The sequence below is a fragment of the Pongo abelii genome, chromosome 2 (assembly GCF_028885655.2).
Source record: "Pongo abelii isolate AG06213 chromosome 2, NHGRI_mPonAbe1-v2.0_pri, whole genome shotgun sequence".
Taxonomy (NCBI): domain Eukaryota; kingdom Metazoa; phylum Chordata; class Mammalia; order Primates; family Hominidae; genus Pongo; species Pongo abelii.
Genome location: NC_085928.1, coordinates 191,105,945 through 191,125,682, shown reverse-complemented (window position 1 = coordinate 191,125,682; position 19,738 = coordinate 191,105,945). Strand labels below are relative to the sequence as shown.

General features: G+C 37.3%; 1 long non-coding RNA gene across 4 annotated transcripts in view; it reads right to left on the bottom strand.

Moving 5' to 3' along the window:
• Positions 1-19,738, bottom strand: part of LOC129058743 (uncharacterized) — a 686,790-nt gene that overhangs the window by 640,041 nt on the left and 27,011 nt on the right. For all 4 annotated transcript variants that reach the window (XR_010139317.1, XR_010139316.1, XR_010139319.1 and 1 more), the window contains exon 2: positions 14,101-14,141. This is a non-coding gene — a long non-coding RNA (uncharacterized LOC129058743). The remainder of the gene's footprint in view (positions 1-14,100; positions 14,142-19,738) is intronic.

Here is a 19,738-nt window from a genome sequence, read left to right as displayed (position 1 = left end):
AGAGATTAGACTGTAAAACTGAGATAATAAAATTTGGTTTGGGCCAGGATCCCAGCACTTTGGGAGGCCGAGGTGGGCGGATCACGAGATCAGCAGATCGAGACCATCCTGGCTAACACGGTGAAACCCCATCTCTACTAAAAATATAAAAAATTAGCCAGGCGTAGTGGCGGATGCCTGTAGTCCCAGCTACTTGGGAGGCTGAGGCAGAGAATGGCGTGAACCCGGGAGGCAGAGCTTGCAGTGAGCCGAGATCGTGCCACTGCACTCCAGCCTGGACGACAGAGAGAGACTCCGTCTCAAAAAAAAAATAATAAACAAACAAATAATTTGGTTTGGGCCAGGTGCAATGGCTCATACCTGTAATCCCAGCATTTTTGGAGGCCAACGCAGGAGGATTGCTTGAGGCCAAGAGTTCAAGACCAGCATGGGCAACATTGTGAGACTCTGTCTCTACAAAAAAAAAACTTAAATAATAATAAATATAGCCAGGCAAGGTGTTGCACCCCTGTAGTCCCAGCTACTCAGGAGTTGGAGGTGGGAGGATCACTTGAGCCCAGGAGTTCAAGGATACAGTGAGTTATGACCAGACCACTGCACTCCAGCATGAATGCAGAGAGAAAGATCCTATCTTAAAAAAAAAAAAAAAAAAAAAAGAACTTTGTTCAGGAAGGATTAAAGGACATACTTTAAAATAGCTAACATTATAGAATATATGATAAATACTAAATACTACTCAGTGTTCAATTTACTCTAACAGGTGAATATTTCAGAGTAGTTATACAATTGAACTTATGAGCCATATGTTCATTTTGGGTTTGTTTTCTTACCAGTATTTAGAAAGATATTAATCACAGCCAAAATTTATATTACAAAGAATGAGACGATTGGCTTAGGTGATCTCTAAGTTTACTTCTAGCTCTAAAGGTATCCTACAACTCTGCAATACTCAGAATCCTATTACAACTGCATACAACTCACAGAAACTTTGTTTACATTTCAGAACCGAAATTAAAATTATTTCCTTATTTACAGATTTTTTCCTATTAAGCAAGTAATTGTAAAATAGTTCTCTTACAGATTGTATCAATATAAAATGAATCTCAGTCCCCCTTGAAGCTATCTTGTGTGATGTTTAAACATATACATACTATTATATAGGCCATCCTATAAGTTTATATGTATGTTACAAAGAAGGTGGTCAAAGGTTGGATTTCTGAAAAATTAAACAATAGGCAAGTTGTAAAGAATCTCAACCTCTTATAACTACAAAATATTATAAACTCCTTAATTGCGGTTTCTGCAGGCAGGTGAAAATGTCAGCAGAAGGATGGAGTAGAAAGTACATACGATTAGAAAGAAGTTGCCAGCAAAGGGCCTAACAGCCAACCACCTCTCATCCCAAGGAACTGAGGGAGCTGAAGAAAGGCATCCATTCTCCCATCTATTCCTGAATGCAGACACTAGGTGTCCATGAATTATTAACTCTATGTTATCCTCACCCATCCTTAGCTACCTTCTTATCCAAGGCTACACAAGGATCCAGGAACAGGAGTGGGAAATGGGTCTGCCCAAGAGTAGCTCCCTACCTTGGAATCCAGCTGACATGGGAAAAAGTCACATCTACTGGTTTAGGAACTCTGCTACCAAAAGGAATTTCCTTCCATGAAATCTCAAAATCCTCATTAGTCAGGTGATACTTACACAAATCCAACACCCAAATGATAATATAGAAGAGTTTAAGTAAAATACAAAAATATAGACTTGCCACTTGCACTGGGTCATTGAGAGCCTCTTTCCCCCAGGTACACATCCAGCTGGAAAATGAGTTGAGTGCTTAACTCCTGTGGTTCTTATAGTTCACTTTGTTGGGTTATCTAAGTAAAAACCTGTGGAAGGAGACTCTCCTGCCCACCTGGTTTAAGGCACTGTTTAGCACTAGCTTCCTGCTTTTCCCAAGGACTTAAGGCTCTCAAAGGGCTCAAGCTGGACAAGTTAATCCAGTTTTCCCTTTCTTGTGGACTATATTGCTGGAAAACAATTCCCTTTACTTTGGAATATTCCAGTTAAGGAAATTTTTTCCCAGCCACTATCCTCCATTCAGGCTGGCTCAGGTGCTACCTTTGTCAAAAGGGCTCTTCACCCCATACTCACTATTGTATAGATCATCTCTGTACAGTCTCTGTACAAAAAGACTGTACAGTCCTCACCCATATGGGTATCTCTGTACAGCCTTCACCCACAAGGGTCTCTGTTCAACTTCCCTGAAGACAATTATATACCATGAATATACTGATCAAAAGTATTGTGCATAAGAAATATTCATAAAGCTAGGATTATGGGGGAGGGAGAATGTAACCAAAGTATTTGGAACAGAGGAAAACAATAATTTCAAATACAGTAATAATGGAAGAATTTCTCCATATCCTGCAATTAATGGTGAATTTCCTTTGAAATATTCAAGGGGGGGTGCTTGAAAAGACACAGGTGGGATGGGGCCTCGGGGACTCAAAAAGACCACAGGTCCTCACTAGATCCACCATATGCAGATGAACAATCACATGAAACTCCAGGATAGGCAGTGAGTATTCTTTGAAAACAAAATCCCACAAAAATCACAATTTCTATATGGACAAAGAGCCCATCCTTGAGAAGATTAAGTTATTAAGTGCTGTAGATCTTCTCTTCATCTCCCTAAGCATCTACATATTTATTAAGCATTTCTTCTCCCTGGTCCTGACACATAAATCACAGAAAAGCCCTAGCCAAAAATGGCTGCACTCAGATGGCATTTCTATTGTAAATTATTTGAATCCTTTTGAGTCTACCATTGCTGAACTTATAGTTAAAAATACTGATCAAAGAAGCAGAGGACAGTTACTGGATACATGGGGCCAAAGACTACAGGTAGGAACTCAGATGAGAGATTCAGATAGATCCTCAAAGATAGATTATTGACAATGTCACCTTTATAACTAATAGATAAATAATCCCAGATGACACATGGAAACTGTACTAAGAGGGTCTATCACAATAAAATAAAGGTCATCAGTTTAAGTATTTCTTATGACTTTCACTTTTAAATTTGATTTATATTATGTGATATTTGCTAGAAAGTAAGGCCACAGGGGCAAGAGCTTTGTCTATTTTGTTGGGTGATATGCTTCCTATGTGCTAGACACTGTATATTTTTAAAGTGTATTTACATAAAATATACATGTATGTTTATGTATATTTATTATGTATCTAGGAAAAACTCGTATTAGAAGTAAAAAAAATCACAGAAAACTACTGCTCAGTGTAGTGAGGGTTTATCTAAGAAATGAGCTATTCAATAAAACTTTATATTAAAAAAACTTATAAATATCCATATAACTTAAATAGAAGGAAAAGAGATATTCAAAGGATCAGCTGTTGGCTAGATATTTATTGTTAAAATGTAAACTGCATTTATTCATTGAGAGAAATAAGAAAGAAATTAAGCAAGATGAAGCAGATGCACATAAGTTACATGTAAATTTGCTCATAAAAATTATCCCATTGTTCAATAACAATAAGCAATTATAACCATCCATGGGCACATACGGTCTTTAAAATGCATTCTACAAATGAATTCTTAAAGAGACACAGTAAAACTAGTCAAGATTCCACATCATCTAGCTTTACCAAATAATTTCCTCCTTATCTCACTAACCTCACAGTTCAATCCCTAGAAATCTAAAACTTTAGGATGCATCAGAATCACCTAGAGGCTCATTAAAAGAGATTGCCAGGCACAATACCAGAGATATGACTGAGGAGGTCTTGGTTGAGGATCAAGAATTTGCATTTGTAATAAGTTCCCAGGTAATCCCAATGCTGCTGGTCCAGCAACCACACTTTGAGAACCACCATCCTAGAATATTTTTTTATTTTTCAACACATTCATTTTCAAAATCTCAGGGCCCAGTAAGTCATCCTTAGGCCTATGTATTTGATTATATGAATATCAGGTCACAAGTGAAATAGGCTAAAATCAGCTTATGCATATATTCTTTGGGTGAAACTGATCTTCCAAAAGCATCTTTTGCTAAAACAAATTCTTCAAAGAAATTAATTTCTATCTTTTTAAAAGCATATTTGAATTGAGATAAATTCCTTCTAACATATGGTACATTATCTTGAGTTTTGAGATCTTTCAAATGCTTACTCTGTATCTTTTGAAGTCATGTAATCTTAATACAGCTCAACACTTTCACCTTAAGATCTCAGAGGAAATTTTATTATAGAACATCATCTACTCTAAAAAATTGTGGAACAAACTGACCTTGACTTCTTTATGGAGAACTTCGTGTAATGTGTCAGTTTCTTCAAAGTATAATAATTGAGTAAAGAGAAGATGTCAGTCTTTAAATCAAAATAAAATGAAGCACTAATATGTTCAACACATCTAGAATAAAAGTAGTGACTTACAGGGGCTATGAATTAATCATAAGCTTAACAAAATCATTTTTAAATAGTAAAGAGTTATTTTAAACAGTAAAAACTTAATATTGAGGACTCTCCCTTTCTTCTGAAGAATGTAACAAGTTTGTATGGCGACTAGAAGCACAGAATTTCTTCAACTCACTGCAAGGTCCATCCTGAGGACCTATCTTTTCTTGGTACCTTTTAGGAAATATCTAGATGAAAGTTTTCGTGCTATTGTTTGTCCCCCACAGTAAGACACCCCTAAACCCTTTGTAATTTTGTAGCTCCCATTCCTATGGGCTAACAAATCTTACACTATGATGAATGTTCAGTGTTACACTATAAACGTTGGTGTCTTCCCCAAATTCATATGTCAGAACCTAATATTCAATGTGATAGTATTAAAAGTTGGAGACTTTTGTGGGTATCAGGTCATGAGGGCTCTACCTTTGCACCTTTTGCTACATGAGAATGAAGCAAGAAGGTACCATCTTTAAAGCAGAGAGCAAGCCCTTGCCAGACACAGAATCAATGCCGTGATTTTGGACTTCTCAGTCTCCAGTACTTTAAGCAATAAATTTCTGTTCTTTATAAATTACCCAGTCTAAGGTTCTTTATTATAGCATCCCCAAATGGACTAGGACGTTTGATGCATCACTGTTTATTTCTCTACAGAATCTTCTGAACCACCAGATATCCCTGAATTTCCTATGAGTTACTTTAACAATTCTCAAGACAATATTCATCTCTGGAATTGCCTTTTATCTATATTAACCGAGAAACTGCATCAACCATTTATAAGCAGAGTTCCAACATACACATTCACCACTAAATGTTTATTTAACTATTAGCAGAAAGTGAGCAAAAAACCAAGAAACCAAAAATAGCTAAATTTTTAGAATGATCTTTGTGATTAAATTGGCCACTAAGGCATTTAGTCAATTACTTACAATAGTTGCTTCAAAAGCATTTATTGATTTGGTCTATTGTACATACTTAACATTTTTAATTTAATTAATTAGAAAATTAGATAGGCATGCTGTCTAAAAAAAATTATTTAAAACATCTTTGAATAATCCCCCCAAAAAGCCAGTTTAAATGTACAAGCTATATAATCCAGTGGTTCTTAATTTTAACTGCATATTGGAATTATCTGTGACGCTTTTAAAAAAACTGATGCCTGTTCCCCACCCCCAGAGATTTGTGTGCAATTGGTCTACGAGTGGTATAAATGTGATTCTGATGTGCAATCAGAACCACGGACTTAGTTGAAAGTGTTTATGGATGAATCAAAAACTTCCATTTTCTTTAAGTACCAAAATGACTAACTATTTGTTTCCTAATAATTCCTATAATTGGATAAATCGTATTTTAAATAGGGTAACCATATAACTTATTCTCCATACCAAGACACTTCTGAAAGTGAAAGAGGTTACTATTCATGATTGGCCTAGGACAGTAGGGATAAACTAGGACTCTCCTGGGCAAAACACAGAGCCTGATAACCACTCTACTTATAAACTATCTTATTTGTATGTGGGATTTTAAAAAAACTGTACAGTTGTAAATGCCAAAAGATTTTAAGGTTTTTGATGACTGAAGACAGATCAAATAACACTTGAAAGGTTAACATCTAGATTCCTGATCTACTAGATAAATGCCTATTTATTTAGGATCACATGTAAAGAGATTTTTGGACTAAATTAAGATTTGCTGGGAGAGCAAGCTAAAATAGTAGAGATAATATTTTAAATATCATTATTTCTCTGTGCCAACCCCATTTCAGTGGATAATCACATGCAATAATGCTGACTCTTAAAAACGGTAGATTAAAATAATTCATTTCTGTTTTTAATTAAAATTGAGAAAGTAGGAACTAATAATATAATGCGTGTCAGAGCTGTATGTGTGCAGCATCAAAGATAAGAAGGGGATTGCAACAAGGGCTTGCTTCCTGAGTTCCTTGAAAATTCTCAAGGAAAGAAGAGAGCTTGGAAGCTAGTGGCTGCCACACTGGCACATTTTGACATATGAGGCAGCTCTTTTGTTGGTTGAGGTGCCTAAAGCCATTTCTTAGATCCTCTAATCACTCAAGGTCACCAGCAACACTGTCCATGTACACCTAGTCTGAGATTCTCTGCTTTCTCTATGGGATCTGATGGATACAACAAGTTTGGGGTGTTTTTAGTGGTAATTTCTAGTATCAGACCTTACTGCCAGCTGGGCTTGAAGACAGAAAGGGTAGCAGAGCAAGATGATAGGAAAATGTCCCATTTTGCATGAAGACTTAAATGAAAGGGTCACAGGTGCCTGAGCAAAAAAAAAAAAAAAAAAAAAAAAAAAACAGGAAGCAATATATTGTTTTATAAATAAATCCCACCAGATTTTTAGATAAGGTTGATTTACTGTCTCCCCTTGCCCTTCCTGAATGAATGAAGTCCTCACAGTACAGTAAATATAATTTCCTGTTTCTTTATTTTACAAAAAAAAGTGACATGAGGGTTATCCAGATGGCCCTGTCTGCACAGATTATGAATGTCTTTAACTGAATGCAAATCTGAATTTATAAGGGCTTTACCTAGTTGCATCAGAACTGGTTGTATTTACTAGTCATGCTATCTTGTGACAGCAATCATGAAACTGAATTCCATGGAAGACTTTATCCATAGCCAGAAACTGGAACAATAGATTTTAAAGTATTCAGATGACAAAGAATAGCTTAAACTTTAAAAACAAACAAACAAACAACAACAACAACAAATCCTCACACAGTAAGGAATTCTTATTTGCACCCCAGAGCTGTAGAGTCCTTAAGCCCTTAAAGAAGCATTCCCAAAATGCACAGTTTATATCACCAGATGCTTGAAATATTTATTAGCGTTTACCCAGAACAATAGCTTCCTAATCAAATATTTTTGTGGAATGCTGAATTAACAAAGTTAAATGGATTTTATAACAGCAGCCTCTTCAAGGTCTAAAATGCACAGTGAATTCCAACAAGTGAGATAGAGGTTGCATGTTTCCATGAGATTATGAGGTTATGGAGTCCTTTTTTTCTTAGGGAAGCCCATGGAACTAGCAGTCTGTAGAATATGATGTAAGACATTCTGCATCATGGTCAATAATTTCTATAACAAGAACCTTTCCTTAACTTTCCTGTTACAACTTAAACCAGCAACTTTTTGTTCAAACTGTGGAAATTGAGAAAATTGACGACCAATCTAGAGGTCTATAGTCAGCAAACTATCCTTTAAGAATTAAAGTGAAAAATGAGATTTTGACAGACAAAATTGAGTCACCACCAGCAAACTTTTAAAAATAGAAATACTGAAACGTATTCTTTAGGCTAATAAAAGGTCCCAGATTGAAGTGCAGAGGTATAAAACATAAATCATCACAATGAAAATGGTAAGTTGAAAGAAGGGTTAACGGAGTTAAAATATACTAAGAGCCTTGCATTGCCAAGAAAGTGGTAAAAGCAAAATTTATATTAGAGTTTAGTAAATCAAAGTTGCATGTTATAATAGCTACATTTAACATTAAAGGGGAGTAAAAGTATGTATAACTACTAATATAATAAAGGTAAAAATAATTTAAAATACTCAATAAAAAAGAGGCACAAAAAAAGAATTAACACGAGCTTAGTATACATGATACAAATAGAAAACACATAGTAAGATAGAAACTTAATTAGACCTCTAATTATAATAAATGTAAATGAACTAAATCATTCAATTAAAAAACGTCACAGCAGACTTCCAAAAACACACAAACATAAGCTGTTATGTTTTGAATATACGTGTCCCTCCAAATTCACATGTTGGAAGGTAAGATCCAATGTGATACTATTAGAAGGTGAGGCTTTTAGAGTGTGATTAACTCATGTAGGCTTTCCCCTCATGAATGGGATTAGTATCCATATAAAAGGACTTGAGGAAACTAAGTGGCCCCTTTTGCCTTTTTGATTCTGTCACATGAGGACACACCATTTGCCAATTCCACTATGTGCTTTCTTGGAAGCAGAAAGCAGCCCTAACCAGATAATAAATCTACCGGTGCCTTGATCTTGGACTTTCCAGCCTCCAGTATCATAAGAAAATAAATTTCTGTTCTCTCTAAGTTGCCCAGTGTGAGATATTTTGTTATAGAAGCAGAAATGGACAAAAACATAAACTACTTACAAAGGCATATCTTATACATAAGAATATAGAAACAATGAAAGTACAAGTATGAAAAAATAAATGCCATGCAAAAATGTGAGCCCCAAAATTGATATACCTTATACATTAATATATCCCCAAATCAGTCAGTTCAGTAGACTTTAACGCAAAAGTCATTACTGGAGGTGAAGAGACACATTTCATATATGAAGTTTTAATTCATCAAGAAGATTAAACAATTGAACATTTGCATAAACTTAACAACCTAGCTTAAATACGTACAAAGAACTGAAAAGAGAAGTGGAAAAACCTACAATCATAGTGAGAGATTTTAACACACCTCTATCAATAGTTGATAGAACAAGCAGACATTAAATTAGAAGGGATATAAGGAATATGAAGGATTTGAATAATACAATTAACAATCTTGACCTAATAGATTATCGAACAAGAATTTCAATGTCAAATGCAGTTTTTATTGAGATGAAGAGAGAATGAATTATTTGAAGTTCCTTCCTAAGATGATAGAATGTTGGATTTTGAAAGAACATGAGAGATTACTACTCAGCCTGACAAATAAAGAAAAACTGACACCTGAAGAGACTGAAAAACTGGTCAAGATCACGGATGTACATGTGCAAGGAAAGCTGGGAAAACAATCCAAGTCTATTTCTACTGCAGAGCATTTTCCATTTCTCCAAGCTACTTCCCCACTCCTACCTGCTTTTTTATTGTTGTTGAGATGGAGTCTCGCTCTGTCGCCCAGGCTGGAGTGCAGTGGCATGATCTCAGCTCACTGCAAGCTCCGCCTCCCGGGTTCACGCCATTCTCCTGCCTCAGCCTCCTGAGTAGCTGGAACTACAGGTGCCCGCCACCATGCTCGGCTAATTTTTTTTGTATTTTTTAGTAGAGACAGGGTTTCACGGTGTTAGCCAGGATGGTCTCTATCTCCTGATCTCATGATCTCCCCACCTCAGCCTCCCAAAGTGCTAGGATTACAGGCATGAGCCACTGCACCCAGTGCCTATCTGCTTTTTGTTGTTATGGTTGGGAAATTTTTTTAACCAAAAAATACTGAATGTAGAGTTGTAAGACTTGTGTTTCGACTTGCTCTTAAGAACAAGGTCTCATTTTTTTAAAATATCACTGTCTTTATACCTCTTTCTCACAGCACTCCTGCCAGAATTTATACATTTATACATTTGTTGCATATTTCTAATAAATTAACTCTACTATTTACCTTCCAAATTCAGTTTTTAGAAGACAGTATACCATAATTATAAGTAGATAAAGACATACTTAGAGGAAAGTACCAGCTATCCAGTAAATATATATTATCTCTTATATTCAGGGCCTCTGAGTTTCCAAATTGCCCTAAAGAAACTGGTGACAATGAATGCCATCTGTGGAGAAAATCTGCAATAACACACAATTCCATTTCAGTTCTCCAGGGAGTTTTATTCTCATTTTGTCTATTACCTGGTAACCGGGGAAGCATATGACAGATACACTGTAGGAAAAACAAATGTAAAATATGTGCTTCAAAACACAATGGTACAAGTGATGGCCCTTTCAATACCCATTATTCTTAGATTATTTTCTCTTTAGCAGATTTTAAGTTTTGTAACTATATCTGTAATAAAAAGTTTTTTTCTTATCATCAAGTACCACATGCGGAGCTTATATTGAGGTCATGTATCATAAATGCTTATAAGGTTAATAAGGACCACCCAATGTATTATTCTAGAAGCATCTTTAACACTTATCCTTTTGTGTAAAACAAACAAAATATTTGTTATGCACAAATATCTCTGGAAGGATTCACAAAAACCTGACAGTGATTAAAGGTAATAGTGATTCCACCTGAGAGGGGAACTTTCAGAGAAAGAGCTTGAAGGCAGATATTTTTATTCTCTTTTGTACTGCTTGAATTTTTTTCCTGTTTTAAAAAGGAGTAAAAATAATTAAGCCGTATCTGTTCACAACTGTATTTTGAATGCAAAAAAAAAATTATACGTAGAAAACCCAATAGACTCTGCTCAAAAGCTCCTAGATCTGATAAACAACTTACGCAAGGTTTCAGGATATTAAATCAATGTAGAAAAATCAGTTGCACTTCTATGCACCAACAACATCCAAGCTGAGAGCCACATCAAGAACACAATCTCATTCACAATAGCCACAAAAAGAACAAAATACCTAGGAATACAGCTAACCAGAGAGGTGAAGAGCTCTACAATGAGAATTACAAAACACTGCTCAAAGAAATCACAGATGACACAAATTAAAAAAAAAAAATTCTATGCTTATGGATAGAAATAATCAACATTGTTAAAATGGCCATATTTCCCAAAGCAATCTACAGATTCAATGCTATTTCTATCAAACTACCAAAGACATTTTTCACAGAATTAGAAAATACTATTTTAAAATTCATATGGAACCAAAAAAGAGCCTAAATACTCAAGGCAATCCTAAGGAAAATGAACAAAGCTGGAGGCATCACATCACCCAACCTCAAACTATACTACAAAACTACTATAACCAAAACAGCATGGTACTGGTACAAAAATAGACACATAGACCAATGAAACAGAAAAGAGAGCCCAGAAACAATGCTGCACTCCTACAACCATCTGATCTTCAACAATGTTAACAAAAATAAGCAATGGGAAAGATTCCCTATTCAATAAATGGTGCTGGGATAACTGGCTAGCCACATGCAGAAGATTGAAACTGGACTCTTCCATTACACCATATATAAAAATCAACTTAAGATAGGTTAAAGACATGAATGTAAAACCTAAAACTATAAAAACCCTGGAACATAACCTAGGAAATACCATCCTGGACATAGGCGCTGGCAAAGATTTCATGAAGAAGACAATAAAAGCAATTGCAACAAAAACTAACAAATGAAACCTAATTAAACTGAAGAGCTTCCACACAGCAAAAGAAACTATCAACAGAGTAAACAGACAGAATGAAAGAAATATCTCTCAGAGGGGAGAAATATCTCTCACAGAATGTGAAGGAGTATTTGCATATATGCATCTGACAAAGGTCTAATATCCAGAATCCATAAAGAATGTAAACAAATTAAGCAAAAAACAAACAGCACCATTAAAAAGTGGGCAAAGGACATGAACAGACATTTTCCAAAGGAAGACACACATGCAGCCAACAAGCATATGAAAAAATGTTCAACATCACTAACCATCAGAGAAATGCAAATTAAAACCACAATGAGATACCATCTCATACCAGTCAGGATGGCTATTATTAATAAGTCAAAAAATAACAGATGCTGGTGAGGTTGTAGAAAAAAGGGTATGCTCATACACAGCTGGTGGGAATGTAAATTACTTCAGCCACTGTGGAAAGCAGTTTGGTAATTTCTCAAATAACTTAAAATAGAATTACCATTCAATCCAGAAATCCCATTATTGGATATATACTCAAAGAAATATAGATCATTTTACCATAAAGACACATACACCCATATGTTCATCACCACACTATTCACAATAGCAAAGACATAAAATCGACATAGATACCCATCAATGGTAGACTGGGTAAAGAAAATGTGGTACATATATGCCATGGAATACTACACAGCCATGAAAAAGAATGAGATCATGTCCTTTGCAGCAACATGGATGGAGCTGGAGGCCATTTTTCTAAGCGAACTAACGCAGGAACAGAAAACTAAACACCTCATATTGTTCCTTATAAGTGGGATCTAAACATTGAGTACACAGACACCAGGGCCTACTTAATGGTAAAGGGTGAGAGTGGGGTGAGGATTGAAAAACTACTTACCAGGTATTATGTTTATTACCCTGGTGATAAAATATTCTGTACGCCAAATTCCCATGACACACAATTTACCTGTATAACAAACCTACACATGTACCCCTGAAACTAAAGTAAAAATTAATAAATAAATAAGTAAATGCTAAATTATGCATATATCTTTACATTTTCCCCTACCTACCCTTTTAACCACAGATCCCTCCCCCAAACTATATGCGTACAGGTTCCTATGATCTCCTTGTGTCATGTGCTAAACAATTATACCACTGGAGATATGTTTCATCTCCTAGTAAGTATATCTTGGCACTGAGCCTAGATTTCCAAAAGCAGAAAGGAAAAATCTAGTACTCATCCATTCCCATCTTCTCTTCCAGAGCCTCCTTACAGACAATATCTCTTTTCAGATACTCAAAACATAAAATATTAGGAATCACATTCCCTTTCCTAGAAAACAAAGCCCCTACCTAACCATCCCCCCACCATAAAAAAAAATTGGCTAACCTCGGGGCCTCCGGGAGACACTAAGCCACATCCCTATCAAAGGGGAGGTGCCATCACATTCTCTTAAGGACTGAGAGTGACTCTGTGGCACCTATAACACTAGTGAGGAAAAATTCAATACTCCTGGATTGGGACCAGCCTCTCCTTTCACACCCTGGAGGTGGAGTTAGCTAGCCAGTTGGAAGACTGGAGCCAGTGGACAACAAATTTCAATTTAGTAAAGCAAATTAAGCCAAGTCCCAAGCAGGGAAGATTAAATTTCATTCTCCTTTTTTCTCCATCCAGATCAGTAGGAGGCATCAACCTAAGAACCTAGGAAATTGTTACTGCTTAGAATACTCAAACTAAGCCAATCTATTGCTGATAACACTGGCAGATTTATTCTCTATCTGCAATATTTTTTGTTTTATTTTTCAGTTGGTTTTGAATTGGGGTAGAGAAGGAATCTGAAATCTACCAAAAACCCTAACAGAAATGTTATCATGTTAAATATGTATATATAGGTGATAAAACATACTCTAATTTCAGAAACATTGAAATGCCTTGGATTGAGGGATTTTGAATCAAAGAAGAAGCATGTATTCTTATAACCCAATCAGTTCATACTCACTCCTCCTTCAATTGTTGAATTCCCAATCTTGGCATACTTTGTTATCCCAAATCTAGCTACTCCTGAAAGCATGTTTGGTAACTAGTAATCAGATAGTGATAGACCATATTTCAGTGTCTTAAACAAGAAAAATAATAATCATGCCAACCCATAAAAAATCCTCACTAATCATACCAAATATCAGTAAAACATTCTTAAATGGCTATGTAATAACTCAACAGGAATTTCTACCTAACATAAAATGTTTAATACACCAACAGCCTCATCAATGAAGCCCAATAAACTTATTGGCTAAGCCTGTTTGTGAACAGTATGCATGGATAATGGATAGTATCAGGTGAGAATTTCTTTTTCACTATAAAAACATATTTTAAGATAAATAATAAAATAACGTGTCGAAGATAATAAATTGAACCCTAAGTTAGTATCCCCAGGAACCTGGCAGGAGAAAACATGGGGCTGATGGAAAGATAAATCCTCAGATACCATAAAACATATTAGACAATGGAGCCAAAAAGACATGATCTCACTGAGAAAAAAATCTAAGATGAAGACACCACTCACCCATATTCTCTCTGCCTCTCCTTTCTTCCCTCCTTCATTCACTAAAAGAAAATTGTGGAAAGAAATTAGCATCTGTTCAATGGACCATACCCCAAGCACATTAACTCCTCATAGCATTGTTACAAGATAGGAATGATTGTCCCTAGTTTGCAAATAAAACATTGAGACTCAGAAAGGTTAAGTTACTTGCCCATAAGTCAGGTCACAATGTAGCCAGTAAATGGCAGAACTGAGATCCATGTCCTGTCTGACCTAAAATCCCTAGTTTTTCCCATTAATTGTACCCTTTTAGTTGTTCAGGCCAAAAGTCTTGGAGTCATCCTTGGCTCTCTCTTTCTCTGACAATTCACATCTGACCTCTCAGTAAACTTGTTGGCTCTACCTCCAAATATATTCAAAATCTACCCAGCCCCCAAGACTCCTCTGTTACCATTCTGTCCATGCTGTATCATCCTCTCTTCCCGGGATGACTGCAAGGCAGCCTAGTCTCCCTGCTCCTACCCTTAACCCCTAGTCTGTTTTTAACACATCAGAGTGATCTGAATCTACCCTAAGTCAGGTCATATCTCTCCTCTGCTTAAAGTCCTTCAAGGGCTTCCCAGAGTCATGCACAGAGGCATATGAGACCCGGGTTCATCCACGCGCCCACTCCACATACCCTCTGCCTGCCCCTCTGTCTCACTCACTCCACCCCACCACTCTGAACACACCAGGCTTGCTCCCACCCTAAAGTTACTGTACTAGCTGTTCCCTCTGCCTGGTACATTCTTCCCTCATATGGCCACCTGATTCCTTCCTTCTTCGGGATTTTACTAAAATGTCACTTTCTCAATGAGGTCTACCCTGAAATCACAGTTCTCCCCCACCTCATCCCTGATCCCCCTCACTCTGCTTTATTTTCCTATGGCACTTATACTCTCCGATATTCTGTGTAAAGTATCGTGTATATGGTTTGTTGTCTTTCTCTACCCACTGCAATGTAAACTTCGTGAAGTAAGGATTTGGGAGGGGGTTTTTGTTGTTGTTCACAGATATATCAAGAGTCTAGAAGAGTACCTGGCACATTGCAGGTGCTCAATAAATATTTATTGTTGCACACTGTCTCCAGGCCTTCTACTACCACATCAGTAGTTACTTCTTCATCTTTTGAAATATCTTTGGGTCATATGGCTCTATGAGAATCTGATGAAAGCTATGGACTCTCTTCCCAGGAAAACACAAATGCATATTCAAACAAGTCCTTGTTTGTTTCAGTAGGTCCATGAACTTTCTGAAGACCACCAAAGTGATCTAAAGCCATAAAGATATAGACTACTTAGGTACCATTGATAGGCCATGAATGGAGTAACAGTTTCTTTGCAGTGAGTACACAAAGCACCAGGTGTCCTGTATTATGGTAAGTGCTGGAGCAGGAGCTTCCAGAATGAGGACTTAGTAGACATAGGAGAGGCTCAGAATAAGATGATGCTGGAACCAAAGCAGGAGGTAAGTGGAAAGACCATTCGGTGGTCTTTCAGACCACCTCCTCTTTCCTTCTTCTTTGCTACTGTCAGGCTGACTACCCCTCCATCCCTTTACCAAATCTTGCCCTGGACTGCATTAAGGTTAGATCAGGAAGCAGGAGCTGGTCTCCCCTTGGTTGGGAAAGCTCCACAAATAGCTTTCAGGTCTACAGTGGTGAGTGGGAAGGGCACTATCAAGGAGAGGAAATTGGAAAGGTAAGAAAATTCCAGTGGCTTCCCAGCTGGGATAGTCATTCCCAATTGTTCATTCATTCGTGTGTGGGTGTGACTACATCAGAGACTTCCTTAAGAAAGAGGAAAATAAATATATTTAAGGGCTTTTTACTCTTCAGAAAAAATACCTCTACAAATATATAATCAAAATCAATCACAATTGTAAAGTACTAAGAAATGGAAAAATATGTTTATTAGAACACAAAAGATGTTTTAGAGAAGATTAATGGTCTCAATTTTCTTTGCAATGATACTTTAAAATAGTAGACCATTGACTGAAAAATTCTTGAACTGAACAGACAGAAATATTTGGTCTTTCATGTTCCATTTGCTTTCTTCAAACAGAAAAATCACTCAGGTAAATAATAAAATGAGCAGAGATGAGAAGGGGTGAAGGCTCCATTCTGGTAACTGGAAAGCAAACACAAAATTCAACACAACCAGCCTCTTTCAAGTACGCTATTACGGTAGCTCTGAGAGCAGAATATAATGAAACTGAACTGAATAATTGCTTTAAATGTCTTCTTAAAGGGCCAGTGTGAAGAGAAGAGGCTGGAAAGTCCACTGATGTGAAGGAAGCAGCAGCATGAGGGCTCAGGCAGAGTCTGTCAAGTGAGAGGGGGATGCAGCAAGATTGAGAAGATTGAAGAATCTGCCAGATCAAAAAAGCCATTGATTTCAGTTGTTAGAATTCCCCAAACACTGAAATGTTACAGTTAGGGTGGCCAGGTGAATGCTAACAGTATGGATTCTTCTCAGAACCAGATGTGTAAAATTGATGTTGAAAAAAATCCCACAGACTGAAGAGAAATACACAGTGTGTATTGTTCTGTTTCTGTAAGGAAGTGACTGACAGCTCTGCGTTCCCTGTGGATGGCCCTGAACTCGGCTCTCCCCTGCAGTCCCATAATAACATTTGTTAGAAACAGGAACACCCAGTCCTGGAGGAGCACCCTCATGTTTACATGGGCCTCTCATGTCCATGATCTCATCCAGCCTCAAACAGTCCTGTGTCACCACCTTAGGGGTGTGGTGACGAGGCAAGGTCACTAAGCTCACAGTGTGACTTCCCTGGATCACACAATGTGAAACTGTCAAACTGTCCACTCAAATAGGTCAGAGAACTTCATTAATGTCATATGTCTACAATATCTTCTTCCAAGCTCCAAATTTATAACCCTAGTGAAATCCAGGCTTCACATTGGCTCCAGGAGTTTCTGAACAAGGCAGTCCTTTGAAACACACTTTAAGAAACCCTGCACCAGGTTTTAGATCAGTGATTCTCAAAGTGTGGTCTGTGAGCCATCAGCATCAATACCAGTAGGGAACCCATTAGAAACACAAATTCTTGGACCTGCACCCCAGACATACTGAAATGGGAATAGTTAGGTGGTGCCCAGCAATCAGTGTTTCAACAGGCCCTCCAAGTGATGCCGATGCCCACTCAAATTAGGAAGTTCTGACCTACATGATTGAGTTTGTCTAGTAGGGAGGAGAGACTTCCTGTGACGTGGATGTCAGGTCCCATTAGCACACAGGGAGTTTTGAATCAGGTCCTGCAGGGAGAGTAGCCTTTGGAAGAAATCATAACAGTTTTGAGAGCCTGCCAAAAGGCTATTCTAAGTCAAACCCCACAAAACTAGGTAAATTTGCCACCAAAATACTACCAAGAGATCATTAACGAGTGATCAGGACTTGTTTCAAAGAAAAACTAAAGGATAACAACAGAACAAATACTACTAACTTTGAAACAAACCAATGGCAAACCACCAGGCTAATTTTTCTGAAAATTTCCTATTCTCCCACAACTGAGTACGAGCATTTAAAGAGCTACTAGACAAAAAAATGGCTCCTCCTCTGAAATACTAGCGATATCATGGCATCATGGTGGCAACAATATTTACACAGCATTGTACTGACTGTGAAGCATTTTCACATTTCATGCTTGGTACTACCAACTACCAGCCGGGGAAGGTAGGATGGAAATCACTGGCCTCACTTATAGATGAAAATATTGAGTCCTACAAAACTTTGTAAAAGCTAAATGATTTGACATTCTGAAATAGGCAAAACTATGGAGACAGTAAAAAAGACCAGTGGTTGCCAGAGTTTGGGAAGGGGAGAGAGGGATGAAGAGGCAGAACACAGAGGATTTTTAGGGCAGGGAAACTGCACTGTATACTGTAATGCTGGATACACGGCAGTATACATTTAACCAAACACACAGAATGTACACCTATAGTGAACCCAAATGTCAATTATAGACTTTAGGTGATTATGATGTGTCAATGTAGGTTGGTTAACTGTGACAAATGTACTACTCCAGTGGGGATGTTGATAGTAGGAGAGGCTGTGCATATGTGGGGCCAGGGAACATATGGAAAATCTCTGTATCTTCATCTCAATTTTGCTGTGGAACTAAAGCTGCTATTTTTAAAAGTGTATTTTTTTTAAAAGCTAAATTAATTAACAAGACTACCCAAATAATTAGAAGCAGAGCCAGGATTAGAACCCAGGTTTCAGACTTCAATCCAGACTCCTGTATTGATTCCTATGACTTACTTCCTATTGATTCCCAAGAACCTTGCTGCGGGGCATATGACTGGGAGGGCACCTAGGGCATTTCTGGGTGAATAAGGCCCCTCCATCCCTCAACAGCAGCACAAGTGTGTGTGAAAAAGGAGAGGCGATGATTATGGCAGTTCTGTAAAATTCATCCTGACATGGTAAAAATTTGAATATTCTTAATTATGTCCACAGTTGTACTGTCACATATAATATATATGTCATTCATATTTAATGCCAGAAATTTACATTATTATTTAGCATCCTTGGTTGTAGTTTTACCTTCTCAATTTTGTTTCTGGAGTCTAATATTAGATTTAATATCTATTCAGAAAATGTAAGCAACTTGGTAGGAGGGGAGAAATTCTCAGAAGCCTTTCAGAGGCTGGGAGAGTCCAACTTCAAATTCAATATTGGCCTTGGATAATCCTTAGGTAAATAAGTGCATACTTAAAAACACATAGCCTAGAAATCCTTAATATTTCCATGAAACCCTCCATTTATAATTTAGTTTCTGAGTTTCCTGTGCAGAAAACACTCCTGTAGAATTACACTCTAGTAGTAAGGGTGAAGTGGTAACCAGATCTCACAAAAGCTACAGTCCAGATTCTAATTCTCCCAATAACATTGATATTAGTATGGTTAAAGTGATCTGCTTCTACTATAAGTGCATGCTGGAAACTAAAGAAAATCATCTTTGAAAATCATCCAGAAACTATAATTTATAATACCAAGAGTAAGGATCAAACCAAAAAAACTAGACAACAGAAACAGACCAGCAGGTGATCAATTATTAGATTTATCAGACGCAAACTTTAAAGTAACTATGATTAATATATATAGGAAAATAAGAGTCAAGGTGTAAAAGTTTGCCAGAGAACTGATATCTATGACAAAGAATCAAATGCAACTTACAGAACTACAAAAGAATATTAAAATCTTTTCTAACAACTACACAAGCTTGATAATGAATCTTAAGATAGCTGCAGCCCCAGCCAGGCGCGGTGGCTCATGCCTGTAATCCTAGCACTTTCGGAGGCCCAGACAGGCAGATCACAAGGTCAGAAGTTCAAGACCAGCCTGGCCAATATGGTGAAACCCCATCTCTACTAAAAATACAAAAATCAGCCAGCTGTGGTGGCGGGCGCCTATAGTCTCAGCTACTCAGGAGGCGGTGGCAGGAAAATCACTTGAAACGAGGAGGCAGAGGTTGCAGTGAGCTGAGATCATGCCATTGCACTCCAGCCTAGGCAACAGAGCGAGACTCCATCTCAAAAAAAAAAAAAAAGATAGCTGCAGCCCCAGCCAACACCTAAATTGCAGCTTTGTGAGAGACC